General features: G+C 38.5%; 40 non-coding genes across 40 annotated transcripts; all 40 read right to left on the bottom strand.

The window, feature by feature from the left end:
• Positions 1-639: 639 nt before the first annotated feature.
• Trnaw-cca (transfer RNA tryptophan (anticodon CCA)) lies at positions 640-711 on the bottom strand. The gene has a single exon. It is a non-coding gene; the product is annotated as a tRNA-Trp (tRNA).
• Positions 712-970: 259 nt separating this feature from the next.
• On the bottom strand, positions 971-1,042 carry Trnaw-cca (transfer RNA tryptophan (anticodon CCA)). The gene has a single exon. It is a non-coding gene; the product is annotated as a tRNA-Trp (tRNA).
• A 260-nt stretch (positions 1,043-1,302) lies between these two features.
• On the bottom strand, positions 1,303-1,374 carry Trnaw-cca (transfer RNA tryptophan (anticodon CCA)). Its single transcript has one exon. It is a non-coding gene; the product is annotated as a tRNA-Trp (tRNA).
• A 260-nt stretch (positions 1,375-1,634) lies between these two features.
• Positions 1,635-1,706, bottom strand: Trnaw-cca (transfer RNA tryptophan (anticodon CCA)). Its single transcript has one exon. It is a non-coding gene; the product is annotated as a tRNA-Trp (tRNA).
• Positions 1,707-1,965: 259 nt separating this feature from the next.
• Positions 1,966-2,037, bottom strand: Trnaw-cca (transfer RNA tryptophan (anticodon CCA)). The gene has a single exon. It is a non-coding gene; the product is annotated as a tRNA-Trp (tRNA).
• A 259-nt stretch (positions 2,038-2,296) lies between these two features.
• Positions 2,297-2,368, bottom strand: Trnaw-cca (transfer RNA tryptophan (anticodon CCA)). Its single transcript has one exon. It is a non-coding gene; the product is annotated as a tRNA-Trp (tRNA).
• Positions 2,369-2,959: 591 nt separating this feature from the next.
• Positions 2,960-3,031, bottom strand: Trnaw-cca (transfer RNA tryptophan (anticodon CCA)). The gene has a single exon. It is a non-coding gene; the product is annotated as a tRNA-Trp (tRNA).
• A 259-nt stretch (positions 3,032-3,290) lies between these two features.
• Positions 3,291-3,362, bottom strand: Trnaw-cca (transfer RNA tryptophan (anticodon CCA)). Its single transcript has one exon. It is a non-coding gene; the product is annotated as a tRNA-Trp (tRNA).
• Positions 3,363-3,621: 259 nt separating this feature from the next.
• Trnaw-cca (transfer RNA tryptophan (anticodon CCA)) lies at positions 3,622-3,693 on the bottom strand. The gene has a single exon. It is a non-coding gene; the product is annotated as a tRNA-Trp (tRNA).
• A 260-nt stretch (positions 3,694-3,953) lies between these two features.
• On the bottom strand, positions 3,954-4,025 carry Trnaw-cca (transfer RNA tryptophan (anticodon CCA)). Its single transcript has one exon. It is a non-coding gene; the product is annotated as a tRNA-Trp (tRNA).
• Positions 4,026-4,278: 253 nt separating this feature from the next.
• Trnaw-cca (transfer RNA tryptophan (anticodon CCA)) lies at positions 4,279-4,350 on the bottom strand. Its single transcript has one exon. It is a non-coding gene; the product is annotated as a tRNA-Trp (tRNA).
• A 592-nt stretch (positions 4,351-4,942) lies between these two features.
• Positions 4,943-5,014, bottom strand: Trnaw-cca (transfer RNA tryptophan (anticodon CCA)). The gene has a single exon. It is a non-coding gene; the product is annotated as a tRNA-Trp (tRNA).
• A 259-nt stretch (positions 5,015-5,273) lies between these two features.
• Trnaw-cca (transfer RNA tryptophan (anticodon CCA)) lies at positions 5,274-5,345 on the bottom strand. Its single transcript has one exon. It is a non-coding gene; the product is annotated as a tRNA-Trp (tRNA).
• A 259-nt stretch (positions 5,346-5,604) lies between these two features.
• Trnaw-cca (transfer RNA tryptophan (anticodon CCA)) lies at positions 5,605-5,676 on the bottom strand. Its single transcript has one exon. It is a non-coding gene; the product is annotated as a tRNA-Trp (tRNA).
• A 259-nt stretch (positions 5,677-5,935) lies between these two features.
• Positions 5,936-6,007, bottom strand: Trnaw-cca (transfer RNA tryptophan (anticodon CCA)). The gene has a single exon. It is a non-coding gene; the product is annotated as a tRNA-Trp (tRNA).
• Positions 6,008-6,266: 259 nt separating this feature from the next.
• On the bottom strand, positions 6,267-6,338 carry Trnaw-cca (transfer RNA tryptophan (anticodon CCA)). Its single transcript has one exon. It is a non-coding gene; the product is annotated as a tRNA-Trp (tRNA).
• A 260-nt stretch (positions 6,339-6,598) lies between these two features.
• Trnaw-cca (transfer RNA tryptophan (anticodon CCA)) lies at positions 6,599-6,670 on the bottom strand. Its single transcript has one exon. It is a non-coding gene; the product is annotated as a tRNA-Trp (tRNA).
• A 259-nt stretch (positions 6,671-6,929) lies between these two features.
• On the bottom strand, positions 6,930-7,001 carry Trnaw-cca (transfer RNA tryptophan (anticodon CCA)). The gene has a single exon. It is a non-coding gene; the product is annotated as a tRNA-Trp (tRNA).
• Positions 7,002-7,260: 259 nt separating this feature from the next.
• Positions 7,261-7,332, bottom strand: Trnaw-cca (transfer RNA tryptophan (anticodon CCA)). The gene has a single exon. It is a non-coding gene; the product is annotated as a tRNA-Trp (tRNA).
• A 259-nt stretch (positions 7,333-7,591) lies between these two features.
• Trnaw-cca (transfer RNA tryptophan (anticodon CCA)) lies at positions 7,592-7,663 on the bottom strand. The gene has a single exon. It is a non-coding gene; the product is annotated as a tRNA-Trp (tRNA).
• A 260-nt stretch (positions 7,664-7,923) lies between these two features.
• On the bottom strand, positions 7,924-7,995 carry Trnaw-cca (transfer RNA tryptophan (anticodon CCA)). Its single transcript has one exon. It is a non-coding gene; the product is annotated as a tRNA-Trp (tRNA).
• A 259-nt stretch (positions 7,996-8,254) lies between these two features.
• Trnaw-cca (transfer RNA tryptophan (anticodon CCA)) lies at positions 8,255-8,326 on the bottom strand. Its single transcript has one exon. It is a non-coding gene; the product is annotated as a tRNA-Trp (tRNA).
• A 592-nt stretch (positions 8,327-8,918) lies between these two features.
• On the bottom strand, positions 8,919-8,990 carry Trnaw-cca (transfer RNA tryptophan (anticodon CCA)). Its single transcript has one exon. It is a non-coding gene; the product is annotated as a tRNA-Trp (tRNA).
• Positions 8,991-9,246: 256 nt separating this feature from the next.
• Positions 9,247-9,318, bottom strand: Trnaw-cca (transfer RNA tryptophan (anticodon CCA)). Its single transcript has one exon. It is a non-coding gene; the product is annotated as a tRNA-Trp (tRNA).
• Positions 9,319-9,577: 259 nt separating this feature from the next.
• Positions 9,578-9,649, bottom strand: Trnaw-cca (transfer RNA tryptophan (anticodon CCA)). The gene has a single exon. It is a non-coding gene; the product is annotated as a tRNA-Trp (tRNA).
• A 259-nt stretch (positions 9,650-9,908) lies between these two features.
• On the bottom strand, positions 9,909-9,980 carry Trnaw-cca (transfer RNA tryptophan (anticodon CCA)). The gene has a single exon. It is a non-coding gene; the product is annotated as a tRNA-Trp (tRNA).
• Positions 9,981-10,240: 260 nt separating this feature from the next.
• On the bottom strand, positions 10,241-10,312 carry Trnaw-cca (transfer RNA tryptophan (anticodon CCA)). The gene has a single exon. It is a non-coding gene; the product is annotated as a tRNA-Trp (tRNA).
• A 259-nt stretch (positions 10,313-10,571) lies between these two features.
• Trnaw-cca (transfer RNA tryptophan (anticodon CCA)) lies at positions 10,572-10,643 on the bottom strand. The gene has a single exon. It is a non-coding gene; the product is annotated as a tRNA-Trp (tRNA).
• Positions 10,644-10,902: 259 nt separating this feature from the next.
• Positions 10,903-10,974, bottom strand: Trnaw-cca (transfer RNA tryptophan (anticodon CCA)). Its single transcript has one exon. It is a non-coding gene; the product is annotated as a tRNA-Trp (tRNA).
• Positions 10,975-11,233: 259 nt separating this feature from the next.
• Trnaw-cca (transfer RNA tryptophan (anticodon CCA)) lies at positions 11,234-11,305 on the bottom strand. Its single transcript has one exon. It is a non-coding gene; the product is annotated as a tRNA-Trp (tRNA).
• Positions 11,306-11,896: 591 nt separating this feature from the next.
• On the bottom strand, positions 11,897-11,968 carry Trnaw-cca (transfer RNA tryptophan (anticodon CCA)). The gene has a single exon. It is a non-coding gene; the product is annotated as a tRNA-Trp (tRNA).
• A 259-nt stretch (positions 11,969-12,227) lies between these two features.
• Trnaw-cca (transfer RNA tryptophan (anticodon CCA)) lies at positions 12,228-12,299 on the bottom strand. The gene has a single exon. It is a non-coding gene; the product is annotated as a tRNA-Trp (tRNA).
• Positions 12,300-13,222: 923 nt separating this feature from the next.
• Trnaw-cca (transfer RNA tryptophan (anticodon CCA)) lies at positions 13,223-13,294 on the bottom strand. The gene has a single exon. It is a non-coding gene; the product is annotated as a tRNA-Trp (tRNA).
• A 591-nt stretch (positions 13,295-13,885) lies between these two features.
• Positions 13,886-13,957, bottom strand: Trnaw-cca (transfer RNA tryptophan (anticodon CCA)). Its single transcript has one exon. It is a non-coding gene; the product is annotated as a tRNA-Trp (tRNA).
• A 591-nt stretch (positions 13,958-14,548) lies between these two features.
• Trnaw-cca (transfer RNA tryptophan (anticodon CCA)) lies at positions 14,549-14,620 on the bottom strand. Its single transcript has one exon. It is a non-coding gene; the product is annotated as a tRNA-Trp (tRNA).
• A 259-nt stretch (positions 14,621-14,879) lies between these two features.
• On the bottom strand, positions 14,880-14,951 carry Trnaw-cca (transfer RNA tryptophan (anticodon CCA)). The gene has a single exon. It is a non-coding gene; the product is annotated as a tRNA-Trp (tRNA).
• Positions 14,952-15,542: 591 nt separating this feature from the next.
• Trnaw-cca (transfer RNA tryptophan (anticodon CCA)) lies at positions 15,543-15,614 on the bottom strand. Its single transcript has one exon. It is a non-coding gene; the product is annotated as a tRNA-Trp (tRNA).
• Positions 15,615-16,205: 591 nt separating this feature from the next.
• Positions 16,206-16,277, bottom strand: Trnaw-cca (transfer RNA tryptophan (anticodon CCA)). Its single transcript has one exon. It is a non-coding gene; the product is annotated as a tRNA-Trp (tRNA).
• A 591-nt stretch (positions 16,278-16,868) lies between these two features.
• Trnaw-cca (transfer RNA tryptophan (anticodon CCA)) lies at positions 16,869-16,940 on the bottom strand. The gene has a single exon. It is a non-coding gene; the product is annotated as a tRNA-Trp (tRNA).
• Positions 16,941-17,863: 923 nt separating this feature from the next.
• On the bottom strand, positions 17,864-17,935 carry Trnaw-cca (transfer RNA tryptophan (anticodon CCA)). The gene has a single exon. It is a non-coding gene; the product is annotated as a tRNA-Trp (tRNA).
• Between the last annotated feature and the right edge of the window lie 158 nt (positions 17,936-18,093).

Here is an 18,093-nt window from a genome sequence, read left to right as displayed (position 1 = left end):
CAACCTTCTGATCTGGAGTCAGACGCGCTACCGTTTCGCAACCGAGCCACACGGAGATATGGATTGTCGTTACCTTTAAAGCATTCATGTGATTTGAAATAAATTTCGAACGCAGCACAGTAGATTCTCCTATCGCAAAGAAACATGATAAAAACTATATTCCTTTCGCGATTTGAATATCTTTGCGTGACAGAGCCAGACGGGATATTTCTTTTCCTTTTTATTTAAAACAATCACATGCATGGAAAGAAATTTCGATTAATGAAGATCAAATTCTCACACAGCAAAGAAATTAAAACACAAAGCACTGACCCGGACGTGATTTGAACACGCAACCTTCTGATCTGGAGTCATACGCGCTACCGTTGCGCCACCAAGAAACACGACGAGTTAGATTGCCGTTATCTTTAAAGCATTCATGTGATTTTAAATAAATTTCGAACGCAGCACAGTAGATTCTCCTATAGCAAAGAAACGTGAAAAAGACTATATTCCTTACGCGATTTGAATATCTTTGCGTGACAGAGCCAGACGGTATATTTCTTTTCCTTTTTATTTAAAACAATCACATGCATGGAAAGAAATTTCGATTAATGAAGATCAAATTCTCACACATCAAAGAAATGAAAGACAAAGCACTGACCCGGACGTGATTTGAACACGCAACCTTCTGATCTGGAGTCAGACGCGCTACCGTTGCGCCACCGAGCCACACGAAGAGTTTGATTGCCGTTATCTTTAAAGCATTCATGTGATTTGAAATAAATTTCGAACGCAGCACAGTAGATTCTCCTATAGCAAAGAAACATGATAAAAACTATATTCCTTACGCGATTTGAATATCTTTGCGTGACAGAGCCAGACGGGATATTTCTTTTCCTTTTTATTTAAAACAATCACAGGCATGGAAAGAAATTTCGATTAATGAAGATCAAATTCTCACACATCAAAGAAATGAAAGACAAAGCACTGACCCGGACGTGATTTGAACACGCAACCTTCTGATCTGGAGTCAGACGCGCTACCGTTGCGCCACCGAGCCACACGAAGAGTTTGATTGCCGTTATCTTTAAAGCATTCATGTGATTTGAAATAAATTTCGAACGCAGCACAGTAGATTCTCCTATAGCAAAGAAACATGATAAAAACTATATTCCTTACGCGATTTGAATATCTTTGCGTGACAGAGCCAGACGGGACATTTCTTTTCCTTTTTATTTAAAACAATCACATGCATATAAAGAAATTTCGATTAATGAAGATCAAATTCTCACACAGCAAAGAAATTAAAACACAAAGCACTGTCCCGGACGTGATTTGAACACGCAACCTTCTGATCTGGAGTCAGACGAGCTACCGCTGCGCCACCGAGCCACACGAAGAGTGGGATTGCCGTTATCTTTAAAGCATTCATGTGATTTGAAATAAATTTTGAACGCAGCACAGTAGATTCTCCTATGGCAAAGAAACATGATAAAAACTATATTCCTTACGCGATTTGAATATCTTTGCGTGACAGAGCCAGACGGGATATTTCTTTTCCTTTTTATTTAAAACAACCACATGCATGGAAAGAAATTTCGATTAATGAAGATCAAATTCTCACACAGCAAAGAAATTAAAACACAAAGCACTGTCCCGGACGTGATTTGAACACGCAACCTTCTGATCTGGAGTCAGAAGAGCTACCGCTGCGCCACCGAGCCACACGGAGTTTTGGATTGTCGTTATCTTTAAAGCATTCATGTGATTTTAAATAAATTTCGAACGCAGCACAGTAGATTCTCCTATCGCAAAGAAACATGATAAAAACTATATTCCTTACGCGATTTGAATATCTTTGCGTGACAGAGCCAGACGGAATATTTCTTTTCCTTTTTATTTAAAACAATCACATGCATGGAAAGAAATTTCGATTAATGAAGATCAAATTCTCACACATCAAAGAAATGAAAGACAAAGCACTGACCCGGACGTGATTTGAACACGCAATCTTCTGATCTGGAGTCAGACGCGCTACCGTTGCGCCACCGAGCCACACGAAGAGTTGGATTGCCGTTATCTTTAAAGCATTCATGTGATTTGAAATAAATTTCGAACGCAGCACAGTAGATTCTCCTATGGCAAAGAAACATGATAAAAACTATATTCCTTACGCGATTTGAATATCTTTGCGTGACAGAGCCAGACGGGATATTTCTTTTCCTTTTTATTTAAAACAATCACATGCATGGAAAGAAATTTCGATTAATGAAGATCAAATTATCACACCGCAAAGAAATTATAACACAAACACTGACCCGGACGTGATTTGAACACGCAACCTTCTGATCTGGAGTCAGACGCGATACCGTTGCGCCACCGATCCACACGAAGAGTGGGATTGCCGTTATTTTTAAAGAATTCATGTGATTTGAAATAAATTTCGAACGCAGCACAGTAGATTCTGCTATAGCAAAGAAACATGATAAAAAGTATATTCCTTACGCGATTTGAATATCTTTGCGTGACAGAGCCAGACGGGATATTTCTTTTCCTTTTTATTTAAAACAATCACATGCATGGAAAGAAATTTCGATTAATGAAGATCAAATTCTCACACAGCAAAGAAATTAAAACACAAAGCACTGACCCGGACGTGATTTGAACACGCAACCTTCTGATCTGGAGTCATACGCGCTACCTTTGCGCCACCGAGAAACACGACGAGTTAGATTGCCGTTATCTTTAAAGCATTCATGTGATTTTAAATAAATTTCGAACGCAGCACAGTAGATTCTCCTATAGCAAAGAAACGTGATAAAAACTATATTCCTTACGCGATTTGAATAACTTTGCAATACAGAGCCAGACGCCATATTTATTTTTCTTTTTATTTAAAACAATCACATGCATGGAAAGAAATTTCGATTAATGAAGATCAAATTCTGACACATCAAAGAAATAAAAGACAAAGCACTGACCCGGACGTGATTTGAACACGCAACCTTCTGATCTGGAGTCAGACGCGCTACTGTTGCGCCACCGAGCCACACGAAGAGTTTGATTGCCGTTATCTTTAAAGCATTCATGTGATTTGAAATAAATTTCGAACGCAGCACAGTAGATTCTCCTATAGCAAAGAAACATGATAAAAACTATATTCCTTACGCGATTTGAATATCTTTGCGTGACAGAGCCAGACGGGATATTTCTTTTCCTTTTTATTTAAAACAATCACATGCATGGAAAGAAATTTCGATTAATGAAGATCAAATTCTCACACATCAAAGAAATGAAAGACAAAGCACTGACCCGGATGTGATTTGAACACGCAACCTTCTGACCTGGAGTCAGACGCGCTACCGTTGCGCCACCGAGCCACACGAAGAGTTGGATTGCCGTTATCTTTAAAGCATTCATGTGATTTGAAATAAATTTCGAACGCAGCACAGTAGATTCTCCTATAGCAAAGAAACGTGATAAAAACTATATTTCTTACGCGATTTGAATAACTTTGCGAGACAGAGCCAGACGCCATATTTATTTTCCTTTTTATTTAAAACAATCACATGCATGGAAAGAAATTTCGATTAATGATGATCAAATTCTCACACATCAAAGAAATAAAAGACAAAGCACTGACCCGGACGTGATTTGAACACGCAACCGTCTGATCTGGAGTCAGACGCGCTACCGTTGCGCCACCGAGCCACACGAAGAGTTTGATTGCCGTTATCTTTAAAGCATTCATGTGATTTGAAATAAATTTCGAACGCAGCACAGTAGATTCTCCTATAGCAAAGAAACATGATAAAAAGTATATTCCTTACGCGATTTGAATATCTTTGCGTGACAGAGCCAGACGGGATATTTCTTTTCCTTTTTATTTAAAACAATCACAAGCATGGAAAGAAATTTCGATTAATGAAGATCAAATTCTCACACAGCAAAGAAATTAAAACACAAAGCACTGTCCCGGACGTAATTTGAACACACAACCTTCTGATCTGGAGTCAGACGCGCTACCGTTGCGCCACCGAGCCACACGAAGAGTTGGATTGCCGTTATCTTTAAAGCATTCATGTGATTTGAAATAAATTTCGAACGCAGCACAGTAGATTCTCCTATAGCAAAGAAACGTGATAAAAACTATATTTCTTACGCGATTTGAATAACTTTGCGAGACAGACGCCATATTTATTTTCCTTTTTATTTAAAACAATCACATGCATGGAAAGAAATTTCGATTAATGATGATCAAATTCTCACACATCAAAGAAATAAAAGACAAAGCACTGAACCGGACGTGATTTGAACACGCAACCTTCTGATCTGGAGTCAGACGCGCTACCGTTGCGCCACCGAGCCACACGAAGAGTTAGATTGCCGTTATCTTTAAAGCATTCATGTGATTTTAAATAAATTTCGAACGCAGCACAGTAGATTCTCCTATAGCAAAGAAACGTGATAAAAACTATATTCCTTACGCGATTTGAATAACTTTGCGATACAGAGCCAGACGGGACATTTCTTTTCCTTTTTATTTAAAACAATCACATGCATATAAAGAAATTTCGATTAATGAAGATCAAATTCTCACACAGCAAAGAAATTAAAACACAAAGCACTGTCCCGGACGTGATTTGAACACGCAACCTTCTGATCTGGAGTCAGACGAGCGACCGCTGCGCCACCGAGCCACACGAAGAGTGGGATTGCCGTTATCTTTAAAGCATTCATGTGATTTGAAATAAATTTTGAACGCAGCACAGTAGATTCTCCTATGGCAAAGAAACATGATAAAAACTATATTCCTTACGCGATTTGAATATCTTTGCGTGACAGAGCCAGACGGGATATTTCTTCTCCTTTTTATTTAAAACAATCACATGCATGGAAAGAAATTTCGATTAATGAAGATCAAATTCTCACACAGCAAAGAAATTAAAACACAAAGCACTGTCCCGGACGTGATTTGAACACGCAACCTTCTGATCTGGAGTCAGACGAGCTACCGCTGCGCCACCGAGCCACACGGAGATTTGGATTGTCGTTATCTTTAAAGCATTCATGTGATTTTAAATAAATTTCGAACGCAGCACAGTAGATTCTCCTATCGCAAAGAAACATGATAAAAACTATATTCCTTACGCGATTTGAATATCTTTGCGTGACAGAGCCAGACGGAATATTTCTTTTCCTTTTTATTTAAAACAATCACATGCATGGAAAGAAATTTCGATTAATGAAGATCAAATTCTCACACATCAAAGAAATGAAAGACAAAGCACTGACCCGGACGTGATTTGAACACGCAACCTTCTGATCTGGAGTCAGACGCGCTACCGTTGCGCCACCGAGCCACACGAAGAGTTGGATTGCCGTTATCTTTAAAGCATTCATGTGATTTGAAATAAATTTCGAACGCAGCACAGTAGATTCTCCTATGGCAAAGAAACATGATAAAAACTATATTCCTTACGCGATTTGAATATCTTTGCGTGACAGAGCCAGACGGGATATTTCTTTTCCTTTTTATTTAAAACAATCACATGCATGGAAAGAAATTTCGATTAATGAAGATCAAATTATCACACCGCAAAGAAATTAAAACACAAACACTGACCCGGACGTGATTTGAACACGCAACCTTCTGATCTGGAGTCAGACGCGATACCGTTGCGCCACCGATCCACACGAAGAGTGGGATTGCCGTTATCTTTAAAGCATTCATGTGAATTGAAATAAATTTCGAAAGCAGCACAGTAGATTCTCCTATAGCAAAGAAACATTATAAAAAGTATATTCCTTGCGCGATTTGAATAACTTTGCGAGACAGAGCCAGACGCCATATTATTTTCCTTTTTATTTAAAACATTCACATGCATGGAAATAAATTTCGATTAATGAAGATCAAATTCTCACACAGCAAAGAAATTAAAACAAAAAGCACTGACCAGGACGTGATTTGAACACGCAACCTTCTGATCTGGAGTTAGACGCGCTACCGTTGCGCCACCGAGCCACACGACGAGTTAGATTGCCGTTATTTTTAAAGAATTCATGTGATTTGAAATAAATTTCGAGCGCAGCACAGTAGATTCTCCTATAGCAAAGAAACATGACAAAAACTATATTCCTTACGCGATTTGAATATCTTTGCGTGACAGAGCAAGACGGGATATTTCTTTTCCTTTTTATTTAAAACAATCATATGCATGGAAAGAAGTTTCGATTAATGAAGATCAAATTCTCACACATCAAAGAAATAAAAGACAGAGCACTGACCCGGACGTGATTTGAACACGCAACCTTCTGATCTGGAGTCAGACGCGCTACCGTTGCGCCACCGAGCCACACGAAGAGTTGGATTGCCGTTATCCTTAAAGCATTCATGTGATTTGAAATAAATTTCGAACGCTTCACAGTAGATTCTCTTATAGCAAAGAAACATGATAAAAACTATATTCCTTAGGAGATTTGAATATCTTTGCGAGACAGAGCCAGACGACATATTTATTTTCCTTTTTATTTAAAACAATCACATGCATGGAAAGAAATTTCGATTAATGAAGATCAAATTCTCACACAGCAAAGAAATTAAAACACAAAGCACTGACCCGGACGTGATTTGAACACGCAACCTTCTGATCTGGAGTCAGACGTGCTACCGTTGCGCCACCGAGCCACACGAAGAGTGGGATTGCCGTTATCTTTAAAGCATTCATGTGATTTGAAATAAATTTCGAACGCAGCACAGTAGATTCTCCTATGGCAAAGAAACATGATAAAAACTATATTCCTTACGCGATTTGAATATCTTTGCGTGACAGAGCCAGACGGGATATTTCTTTTCCTTTTTATTTAAAACAATCACATGCATGGAAAGAAATTTCGATTAATGAAGATCAAATTATCACACCGCAAAGAAATTAAAACACAAACACTGACCCGGACGTGATTTGAACACGCAACCTTCTGATCTGGAGTCAGACGCGCTACCGTTGCGCCACCGATCCACACGAAGAGTGGGATTGCCGTTATCTTTAAAGCATTCATGTGAATTGAAATAAATTTCGAAAGCAGCACAGTAGATTCTCCTATAGCAAAGAAACATTATAAAAAGTATATTCCTTGCGCGATTTGAATAACTTTGCGAGACAGAGCCAGACGCCATATTATTTTCCTTTTTATTTAAAACATTCACATGCATGGAAATAAATTTCGATTAATGAAGATCAAATTCTCACACAGCAAAGAAATTAAAACAAAAAGCACTGACCAGGACGTGATTTGAACACGCAACCTTCTGATCTGGAGTTAGACGCGCTACCGTTGCGCCACCGAGCCACAAGACGAGTTAGATTGCCGTTATTTTTAAAGAATTCATGTGATTTGAAATAAATTTCGAGCGCAGCACAGTAGATTCTCCTATAGCAAAGAAACATGACAAAAACTATATTCCTTACGCGATTTGAATATCTTTGCGTGACAGAGCAAGACGGGATATTTCTTTTCCTTTTTATTTAAAACAATCATATGCATGGAAAGAAGTTTCGATTAATGAAGATCAAATTCTCACACATCAAAGAAATAAAAGACAGAGCACTGACCCGGACGTGATTTGAACACGCAACCTTCTGATCTGGAGTCAGACGCGCTACCGTTGCGCCACCGAGCCACACGAAGAGTTGGATTGCCGTTATCCTTAAAGCATTCATGTGATTTGAAATAAATTTCGAACGCTTCACAGTAGATTCTCTTATAGCAAAGAAACATGATAAAAACTATATTCCTTAGGAGATTTGAATATCTTTGCGAGACAGAGCCAGACGACATATTTATTTTCCTTTTTATTTAAAACAATCACATGCATGGAAAGAAATTTCGATTAATGAAGATCAAATTCTCACACAGCAAAGAAATTAAAACACAAAGCACTGACCCGGACGTGATTTGAACACGCAACCTTCTGATCTGGAGTCAGACGTGCTACCGTTGCGCCACCGAGCCACACGAAGAGTGGGATTGCCGTTATCTTTAAAGCATTCATGTGATTTGAAATAAATTTCGAACGCAGCACAGTAGATTCTCCTATGGCAAAGAAACATGATAAAAACTATATTCCTTACGCGATTTGAATATCTTTGCGTGACAGAGCAAGACGGGATATTTCTTTTCCTTTTTATTTAAAACAATCATATGCATGGAAAGAAATTTCGATTAATGAAGATAAAATTCTCACACATCAAAGAAATAAAAGACAAAGCACCGACCCGGACGTGATTTGAACACGCAACCTTCTGATCTGGAGTCAGAAGCGCTACCGTTGCGCCACCGAGCCACACGAAGAGTTGGATTGCCGTTATCTTTAAAGCATTCATGTGATTTGAAATAAATTTTGAACGCAGCACAGTAGATTCTCCTATGGCAAAGAAACATGATAAAAACTATATTCCTTACGCGATTTGAATATCTTTGCGTGACAGAGCCAGACGGGATATTTCTTTTACTTTTTATTTAAAACAATCACATGCATGGAAAGAAATTTCGATTAATGAAGATCAAATTCTAACACAGCAAAGAAATTAAAACACAAAGCACTGATCCGGACGTGATTTGAACACACAACCTTCTGATCTGGAGTCATTCGCGCTACCGTTGCGCCACCGAGCCACACGAAGCGTTGGATTGCCGTTATGTTTAAAGCATTCATGTCATTTGAAATAAATTTCGAACGCAGCACAGTAGATTCTCCTATAGCAAAGAAACATGATAAAAACTATATTCCTTACGCGATTTGAATATCTTTGCGAGACAGAGAAAGACGACATATTTATTTTCCTTTTTATTTAAAACAATCACATGCATGGAAAGAAATTTCGATTAATGAAGATCAAATTCTCACACAGCAAAGAAATTAAAACACAAAGCACTGACCCGGACGTGATTTGAACACGCAACCTTCTGATCTGGAGTTAGACGCGCTACCGTTGCGCCACCGAGCCACACGACGAGCTAGATTGCCGTTATCTTTAAAGAATTCATGTGATTTGAAATAAATTTCGAGCGCAGCACAGTAGATTCTCCTATAGCAAAGAAACATGATAAAAACTATATTCCTTACGCGATTTGAATATCTTTGCGTGACAGAGCAAGACGGGATATTTCTTTTCCTTTTTATTTAAAACAATCATGTGCATGGAAAGAAATTTCGATTAATGATCAAATTCTCACACATCAAAGAAATAAAAGACAAAGCACTGACCCGGACGTGATTTGAACACGCAACCTTCTGATCTGGAGTCAGACGCGCTACCGTTGCGCCACCGAGCCACACGAAGAGTTGGATTGCCGTTATCTTTAAAGCATTCATGTGATTTGAAATAAATTTTGAACGCAGCACAGTAGATTCTCCTATGGCAAAGAAACATGATAAAAACTATATTCCTTACGCGATTTGAATATCTTTGCGTGACAGAGCCAGACGGGATATTTCTTTTCCTTTTTATTTAAAACAATCACATGCATGGAAAGAAATTTCGATTAATGAAGATCAAATTATCACACCGCAAAGAAATTAAAACACAAACACTGACCCGGACGTGATTTGAACACGCAACCTTCTGATCTGGAGTCAGACGCGATACCGTTGCGCCACCGATCCACACGAAGAGTGGGATTGCCGTTATCTTTAAAGCATTCATGTGAATTGAAATAAATTTCGAAAGCAGCACAGTAGATTCTCCTATAGCAAAGAAACATTATAAAAAGTATATTCCTTGCGCGATTTGAATAACTTTGCGAGACAGAGCCAGACGCCATATTTATTTTCCTTTTTATTTAAAACAATCACATGCATGGAAAGAAATTTCGATTAATGAAGATCAAATTCTCACACATCAAAGAAATAAAAGACAGAGCACTGACCCGGACGTGATTTGAACACGCAACCTTCTGATCTGGAGTCAGACGCGCTACCGTTGCGCCACCGAGCCACACGAAGAGTTGGATTGCCGTTATCCTTAAAGCATTCATGTGATTTGAAATAAATTTCGAACGCTTCACAGTATATTCTCTTATAGCAAAGAAACATGATAAAAACTATATTCCTTAGGAGATTTGCATATCTTTGCGAGACAGAGCCAGACGACATATTTATTTTCCTTTTTATTTAAAACAACCACATGCATGGAAAGAAATTTCGATTAATGAAGATCAAATTCTCACACAGCAAAGAAATTAAAACACAAAGCACTGTCCCGGACGTGATTTGAACACGCAACCTTCTGATCTGGAGTCAGAAGAGCTACCGCTGCGCCACCGAGCCACACGGAGTTTTGGATTGTCGTTATCTTTAAAGCATTCATGTGATTTTAAATAAATTTCGAACGCAGCACAGTAGATTCTCCTATCGCAAAGAAACATGATAAAAACTATATTCCTTACGCGATTTGAATATCTTTGCGTGACAGAGCCAGACGGAATATTTCTTTTCCTTTTTATTTAAAACAATCACATGCATGGAAAGAAATTTCGATTAATGAAGATCAAATTCTCACACATCAAAGAAATGAAAGACAAAGCACTGACCCGGACGTGATTTGAACACGCAATCTTCTGATCTGGAGTCAGACGCGCTACCGTTGCGCCACCGAGCCACACGAAGAGTTGGATTGCCGTTATCTTTAAAGCATTCATGTGATTTGAAATAAATTTCGAACGCAGCACAGTAGATTCTCCTATGGCAAAGAAACATGATAAAAACTATATTCCTTACGCGATTTGAATATCTTTGCGTGACAGAGCCAGACGGGATATTTCTTTTCCTTTTTATTTAAAACAATCACATGCATGGAAAGAAATTTCGATTAATGAAGATCAAATTATCACACCGCAAAGAAATTATAACACAAACACTGACCCGGACGTGATTTGAACACGCAACCTTCTGATCTGGAGTCAGACGCGATACCGTTGCGCCACCGATCCACACGAAGAGTGGGATTGCCGTTATCTTTAAAGCATTCATGTGAATTGAAATAAATTTCGAAAGCAGCACAGTAGATTCTCCTATAGCAAAGAAACATTATAAAAAGTATATTCCTTGCGCGATTTGAATAACTTTGCGAGACAGAGCCAGACGCCATATTATTTTCCTTTTTATTTAAAACATTCACATGCATGGAAATAAATTTCGATTAATGAAGATCAAATTCTCACACAGCAAAGAAATTAAAACACAAAGCACTGACCCGGACGTGATTTGAACACGCAATCTTCTGATCTGGAGTCAGACGCGCTACCGTTGCGCCACCGAGCCACACGAAGAGTTGGATTGCCGTTATCTTTAAAGCATTCATGTGATTTGAAATAAATTTCGAACGCAGCACAGTAGATTCTGCTATAGCAAAGAAACATGATAAAAAGTATATTCCTTACGCGATTTGAATATCTTTGCGTGACAGAGCCAGACGGGATATTTCTTTTCCTTTTTATTTAAAACAATCACATGCATGGAAAGAAATTTCGATTAATGAAGATCAAATTCTCACACAGCAAAGAAATTAAAACACAAAGCACTGACCCGGACGTGATTTGAACACGCAACCTTCTGATCTGGAGTCATACGCGCTACCTTTGCGCCACCGAGAAACACGACGAGTTAGATTGCCGTTATCTTTAAAGCATTCATGTGATTTTAAATAAATTTCGAACGCAGCACAGTAGATTCTCCTATAGCAAAGAAACGTGATAAAAACTATATTCCTTACGCGATTTGAATATCTTTGCGTGACAGAGCCAGACGGGATATTTCTTTTCCTTTTTATTTAAAACAATCACATGCATGGAAAGAAATTTCGATTAATGAAGATCAAATTCTCACACATCAAAGAAATGAAAGACAAAGCACTGACCCGGACGTGATTTGAACACGCAACCTTCTGATCTGGAGTCAGACGCGCTACCGTTGCGCCACCGAGCCACACGAAGAGTTTGATTGCCGTTATCTTTAAAGCATTCATGTGATTTGAAATAAATTTCGAACGCAGCACAGTAGATTCTCCTATAGCAAAGAAACATGATAAAAACTATATTCCTTACGCGATTTGAATATCTTTGCGTGACAGAGCCAGACGGGATATTTCTTTTCCTTTTTATTTAAAACAATCACAGGCATGGAAAGAAATTTCGATTAATGAAGATCAAATTCTCACATATCAAAGAAATGAAAGACAAAGCACTGACCCGGACGTGATTTGAACACGCAACCTTCTGATCTGGAGTCAGACGCGCTACCGTTGCGCCACCGAGCCACACGAAGAGTTTGATTGCCGTTATCTTTAAAGCATTCATGTGATTTGAAATAAATTTCGAACGCAGCACAGTAGATTCTCCTATAGCAAAGAAACATGATAAAAACTATATTCCTTACGCGATTTGAATATCTTTGCGTGACAGAGCCAGACGGGACATTTCTTTTCCTTTTTATTTAAAACAATCACATGCATATAAAGAAATTTCGATTAATGAAGATCAAATTCTCACACAGCAAAGAAATTAAAACACAAAGCACTGACCCGTACGTGATTTGAACACGCAATCTTCTGATCTGGAGTCAGACGCGCTACCGTTGCGCCACCGATCCACACGAAGAGTTGGATTGCCGTTATCTTTAAAGCATTCATGTGATTTGAAATAAATTTCGAACGCAGCACAGTAGATTCTCCTATAGCAAAGAAACATGATAAAAAGTATATTCCTTACGCGATATGAATAACTTTGCGAGACAGAGCCAGACGTTATATTTATTTTCCTTTTTATTTAAAACAATCACATGCAAGGAAAGAAATTTCGATTAATGAAGATCAAATTCTCACACAGCAAAGAAATTAAAACATAAAGCACTGTCCCGGACCCGATTTGAACACGCAACCTTCTGATCTGGAGTCAGACGCGCTACCGTTTCGCCACCGAGCCACACGGAGATATGGATTGTCGTTACCTTTAAAGCATTCATGTGATTTGAAATAAATTTCGAACGCAGCACAGTAGATTCTCCTATAGCAAAGAAACATGATAAAAACTATATTCCTTACGCGATTTGAATATCTTTGCGTGACAGAGCCAGACGGAATATTTCTTTTCCTTTTTATTTAAAACAATCACATGCATGGAAAGAAATTTCGATTAACGAAGATCAAATTCTCACACATCAAAGAAATAAAAGACAAAGCACTGACCCGGACGTGCTTTGAACACGCAACCTTCTGATCTGGAGTCAGACGCGCTACCGTTGCGCCACCGAGCCACACGAAGATTTGGATTGCCGTTATCTTTAAAGCATTCACAAGATTTGAAATAAATTTCGAGCGCAGCACAGTAGATTCACCTATAGCAAAGAAAAATGATAAAAACTATATTCCTTACGCGATTTGAATATCTTTGCGTGACAGTGCCAGACGGGATATTTCTTTTCCTTTTTATTTAAAACAATCACATGCATGGAAAGAAATTTCGATTAATGAAGATCAAATTCTCACACAGCAAAGAAATTAAAACATAAAGTACTGTCCCGGACCCGATTTGAACACGTAACCTTCTGATCTGGAGTCAGACGCGCTACCGTTTCGCCACCGAGCCACACGGAGATATGGATTGTCGTTACCTTTAAAGCATTCATGTGATTTGAAATAAATTTCGAACGCAGCACAGTAGATTCTCCTATCGCAAAGAAACATGATAAAAACTATATTCCTTACGCGATTTGAATATCTTTGCGTGACAGAGCCAGACGGAATATTTCTTTTCCTTTTTATTTAAAACAATCACATGCATGGAAAGAAATTTCGATTAATGAAGATCAAATTCTCACACATCAAAGAAATAAAAGACAAAGCACTGACCCGGACGTGCTTTGAACACGCAACCTTCTGATCTGGAGTCAGACACGCTACCGTTGCGCCACCGAGCCACACGAAGAGTTGGATTGCCGTTATCTTTAAAGCATTCACAAGATTTGAAATAAATTTCGAGCGCAGCACAGTAGATTCACCTATAGCAAAGAAACATGATAAAAACTATATTCCTTACGCGATTTGAATATCTTTGCGTGACAGTGCCAGACGGGATATTTCTTTTCCTTTTTATTTAAAACAATCACATGCATGGAAAGAAATTTCGATTAATGAAGATCAAATTCTCACACAGCAAAGAAATTAAAACATAAAGTACTGTCCCGGACCCGATTTGAACACGTAACCTTCTGATCTGGAGTCAGACGCGCTACCGTTTCGCCACCGAGCCACACGGAGATATGGATTGTCGTTACCTTTAAAGCATTCATGTGATTTGAAATAAATTTCGAACGCAGCACAGTAGATTCTCCTATCGCAAAGAAACATGATAAAAACTATATTCCTTACACGATTTGAATATCTTTGCGTGACAGAGCCAGACGGAATATTTCTTTTCCTTTTTATTTAAAACAATCACATGCATGGAAAGAAATTTCGATTAATGAAGATCAAATTCTCACACATCAAAGAAATAAAAGACAAAGCACTGACCCGGACGTGCTTTGAACACGCAACCTTCTGATCTGGAGTCAGACGCGCTACCGTTGCGCCACCGAGCCACACGAAGAGTTGGATTTCCGTTATCTTTAAAGCATTCATGTGATTTGAAATAAATTTCGAACGCAGCACAGTAGATTCTCCTATAGCAAAGAAACTTGATAAAAACTATATTCCTTACGCGATTTGAATATCTTTGCGTGACAGAGCCAGACGGGATATTTCTTTTCCTTTTTATTTAAAACAATCACATGCATTGAAAGAAATTTCGATTAATGAAGATCAAATTCTCACACATCAAAGAAATGAAAGACAAAGCACTGACCCGGACGTGATTTGAACACGCAACCTTCTGATCTGGAGTCAGACGCGCTACCGTTGCGCCACCGAGCCACACGAAGAGTTTGATTGCCGTTATCTTTAAAGCATTCATGTGATTTGAAATAAATTTCGAACGCAGCACAGTAGATTCTCCTATAGCAAAGAAACATGATAAAAACTATATTCCTTACGCGATTTGAATATTTTTGCGTGACAGAGCCAGACGGGATATTTCTTTTCCTTTTTATTTAAAACAATCACATGCATGGAAAGAAATTTCGATTAATGAAGATCAAATTCTCACACAGCAAAGAAATTAAAACACAAAGCACTGACCCGGACGTGATTTGAACACGCAACCTTCTGATCTGGAGTCATACGCGCTACCGTTGCGCCACCGAGAAACACGACGAGTTAGATTGCCGTTATCTTTAAAGCATTCATGTGATTTTAAATAAATTTCGAACGCAGCACAGTAGATTCTCCTATAGCAAAGAAACGTGATAAAAACTATATTCCTTACGCGATTTGAATATCTTTGCGTGACAGAGCCAGACGGGATATTTCTTTTCCTTTTTATTTAAAACAATCACATGCATGGAAAGAAATTTCGATTAATGAAGATCAAATTCTCACACATCAAAGAAATGAAAGACAAAGCACTGACCCGGACGTGATTTGAACACGCAACCTTCTGATCTGGAGTCAGACGCGCTACCGTTGCGCCACCGAGCCACACGAAGAGTTGGATTGCCGTTATCTTTAAAGCATTCATGTGATTTGAAATAAATTTCGAACGCAGCACAGTAGATTCACCTATAGCAAAGAAAAATGATAAAAACTATATTCCTTACGCGATTTGAATATCTTTGCGTGACAGTGCCAGACGGGATATTTCTTTTCCTTTTTATTTAAAACAATCACATGCATGGAAAGAAATTTCGATTAATGAAGATCAAATTCTCACACAGCAAAGAAATTAAAACATAAAGTACTGTCCCGGACCCGATTTGAACACGTAACCTTCTGATCTGGAGTCAGACGCGCTACCGTTTCGCCACCGAGCCACACGGAGATATGGATTGTCGTTAACTTTAAAGCATTCATGTGATTTGAAATAAATTTCGAACGCAGCACAGTAGATTCTCCTATCGCAAAGAAACATGATAAAAACTATATTCCTTACGCGATTTGAATATCTTTGCGTGACAGAGCCAGACGGAATATTTCTTTTCCTTTTTATTTAAAACAATCACATGCATGGAAAGAAATTTCGATTAATGAAGATCAAATTCTCACACATCAAAGAAATAAAAGACAAAGCACTGACCCGGACGTGCTTTGAACACGCAACCTTCTGATCTGGAGTCAGACGCGCTACCGTTGCGCCACCGAGCCACACGAAGAGTTGGATTGCCGTTATCTTTAAAGCATTCACAAGATTTGAAATAAATTTCGAGCGCAGCACAGTAGATTCACCTATAGAAAAGAAACATGATAAAAACTATATTCCTTACGCGATTTGAATATCTTTGCGTGACAGTGCCAGACGGAATATTTCTTTTCCTTTTTATTTAAAACAATCACATGCATGGAAAGAAATTTCGATTAATGAAGATCAAATTCTCACACAGCAAAGAAATTAAAACATAAAGTACTGTCCCGGACCCGATTTGAACACGTAACCTTCTGATCTGGAGTCAGACGCGCTACCGTTTCGCCACCGAGCCACACGGAGATATGGATTGTCGTTACCTTTAAAGCATTCATGTGATTTGAAATAAATTTCGAACGTAGCACAGTAGATTCTCCTATCGCAAAGAAACATGATAAAAACTATATTCCTTACGCGATTTGAATATCTTTGCGTGACAGAGCCAGACGGAATATTTCTTTTCCTTTTTATTTAAAACAATTACATGCATGGAAAGAAATTTCGATTAATGAAGATCAAATTCTCACACATCAAAGAAATAAAAGACAAAGCACTGACCCGGACGTGCTTTGAACACGCAACCTTCTGATCTGGAGTCAGACGCGCTACCGTTGCACCACCGAGCCACACGAAGAGTTGGATTTCCGTTATCTTTAAAGCATTCATGTGATTTGAAATAAATTTCGAACGCAGCACAGTAGATTCTCCTATAGCAAAGAAACTTGATAAAAACTATATTCCTTACGCGATTTGAATATCTTTGCGTGACAGAGCCAGACGGGATATTTCTTTTCCTTTTTATTTAAAACAATCACATGCATGGAAAGAAATTTCGATTAATGAAGATCAAATTCTCACACAGCAAAGAAATTAAAACATAAAGCACTGTCCCGGACCCGATTTGAACACGCAACCTTCTGATCTGGAGTCAGACGCGCTACCGTTTCGCAACCGAGCCACACGGAGATATGGATTGTCGTTACCTTTAAAGCATTCATGTGATTTGAAATAAATTTCGAACGCAGCACAGTAGATTCTCCTATCGCAAAGAAACATGATAAAAACTATATTCCTTTCGCGATTTGAATATCTTTGCGTGACAGAGCCAGACGGGATATTTCTTTTCCTTTTTATTTAAAACAATCACATGCATGGAAAGAAATTTCGATTAATGAAGATCAAATTCTCACACAGCAAAGAAATTAAAACACAAAGCACTGACCCGGACGTGATTTGAACACGCAACCTTCTGATCTGGAGTCATACGCGCTACCGTTGCGCCACCAAGAAACACGACGAGTTAGATTGCCGTTATCTTTAAAGCATTCATGTGATTTTAAATAAATTTCGAACGCAGCACAGTAGATTCTCCTATAGCAAAGAAACGTGAAAAAGACTATATTCCTTACGCGATTTGAATATCTTTGCGTGACAGAGCCAGACGGTATATTTCTTTTCCTTTTTATTTAAAACAATCACATGCATGGAAAGAAATTTCGATTAATGAAGATCAAATTCTCACACATCAAAGAAATGAAAGACAAAGCACTGACCCGGACGTGATTTGAACACGCAACCTTCTGATCTGGAGTCAGACGCGCTACCGTTGCGCCACCGAGCCACACGAAGAGTTTGATTGCCGTTATCTTTAAAGCATTCATGTGATTTGAAATAAATTTCGAACGCAGCACAGTAGATTCTCCTATAGCAAAGAAACATGATAAAAACTATATTCCTTACGCGATTTGAATATCTTTGCGTGACAGAGCCAGACGGGAT

The sequence above is a fragment of the Argiope bruennichi genome, chromosome 6 (assembly GCF_947563725.1).
Source record: "Argiope bruennichi chromosome 6, qqArgBrue1.1, whole genome shotgun sequence".
Classification (NCBI taxonomy): Eukaryota; Metazoa; Arthropoda; class Arachnida; order Araneae; family Araneidae; genus Argiope; species Argiope bruennichi.
This window is presented reverse-complemented; position numbering and strand designations above follow the sequence as displayed.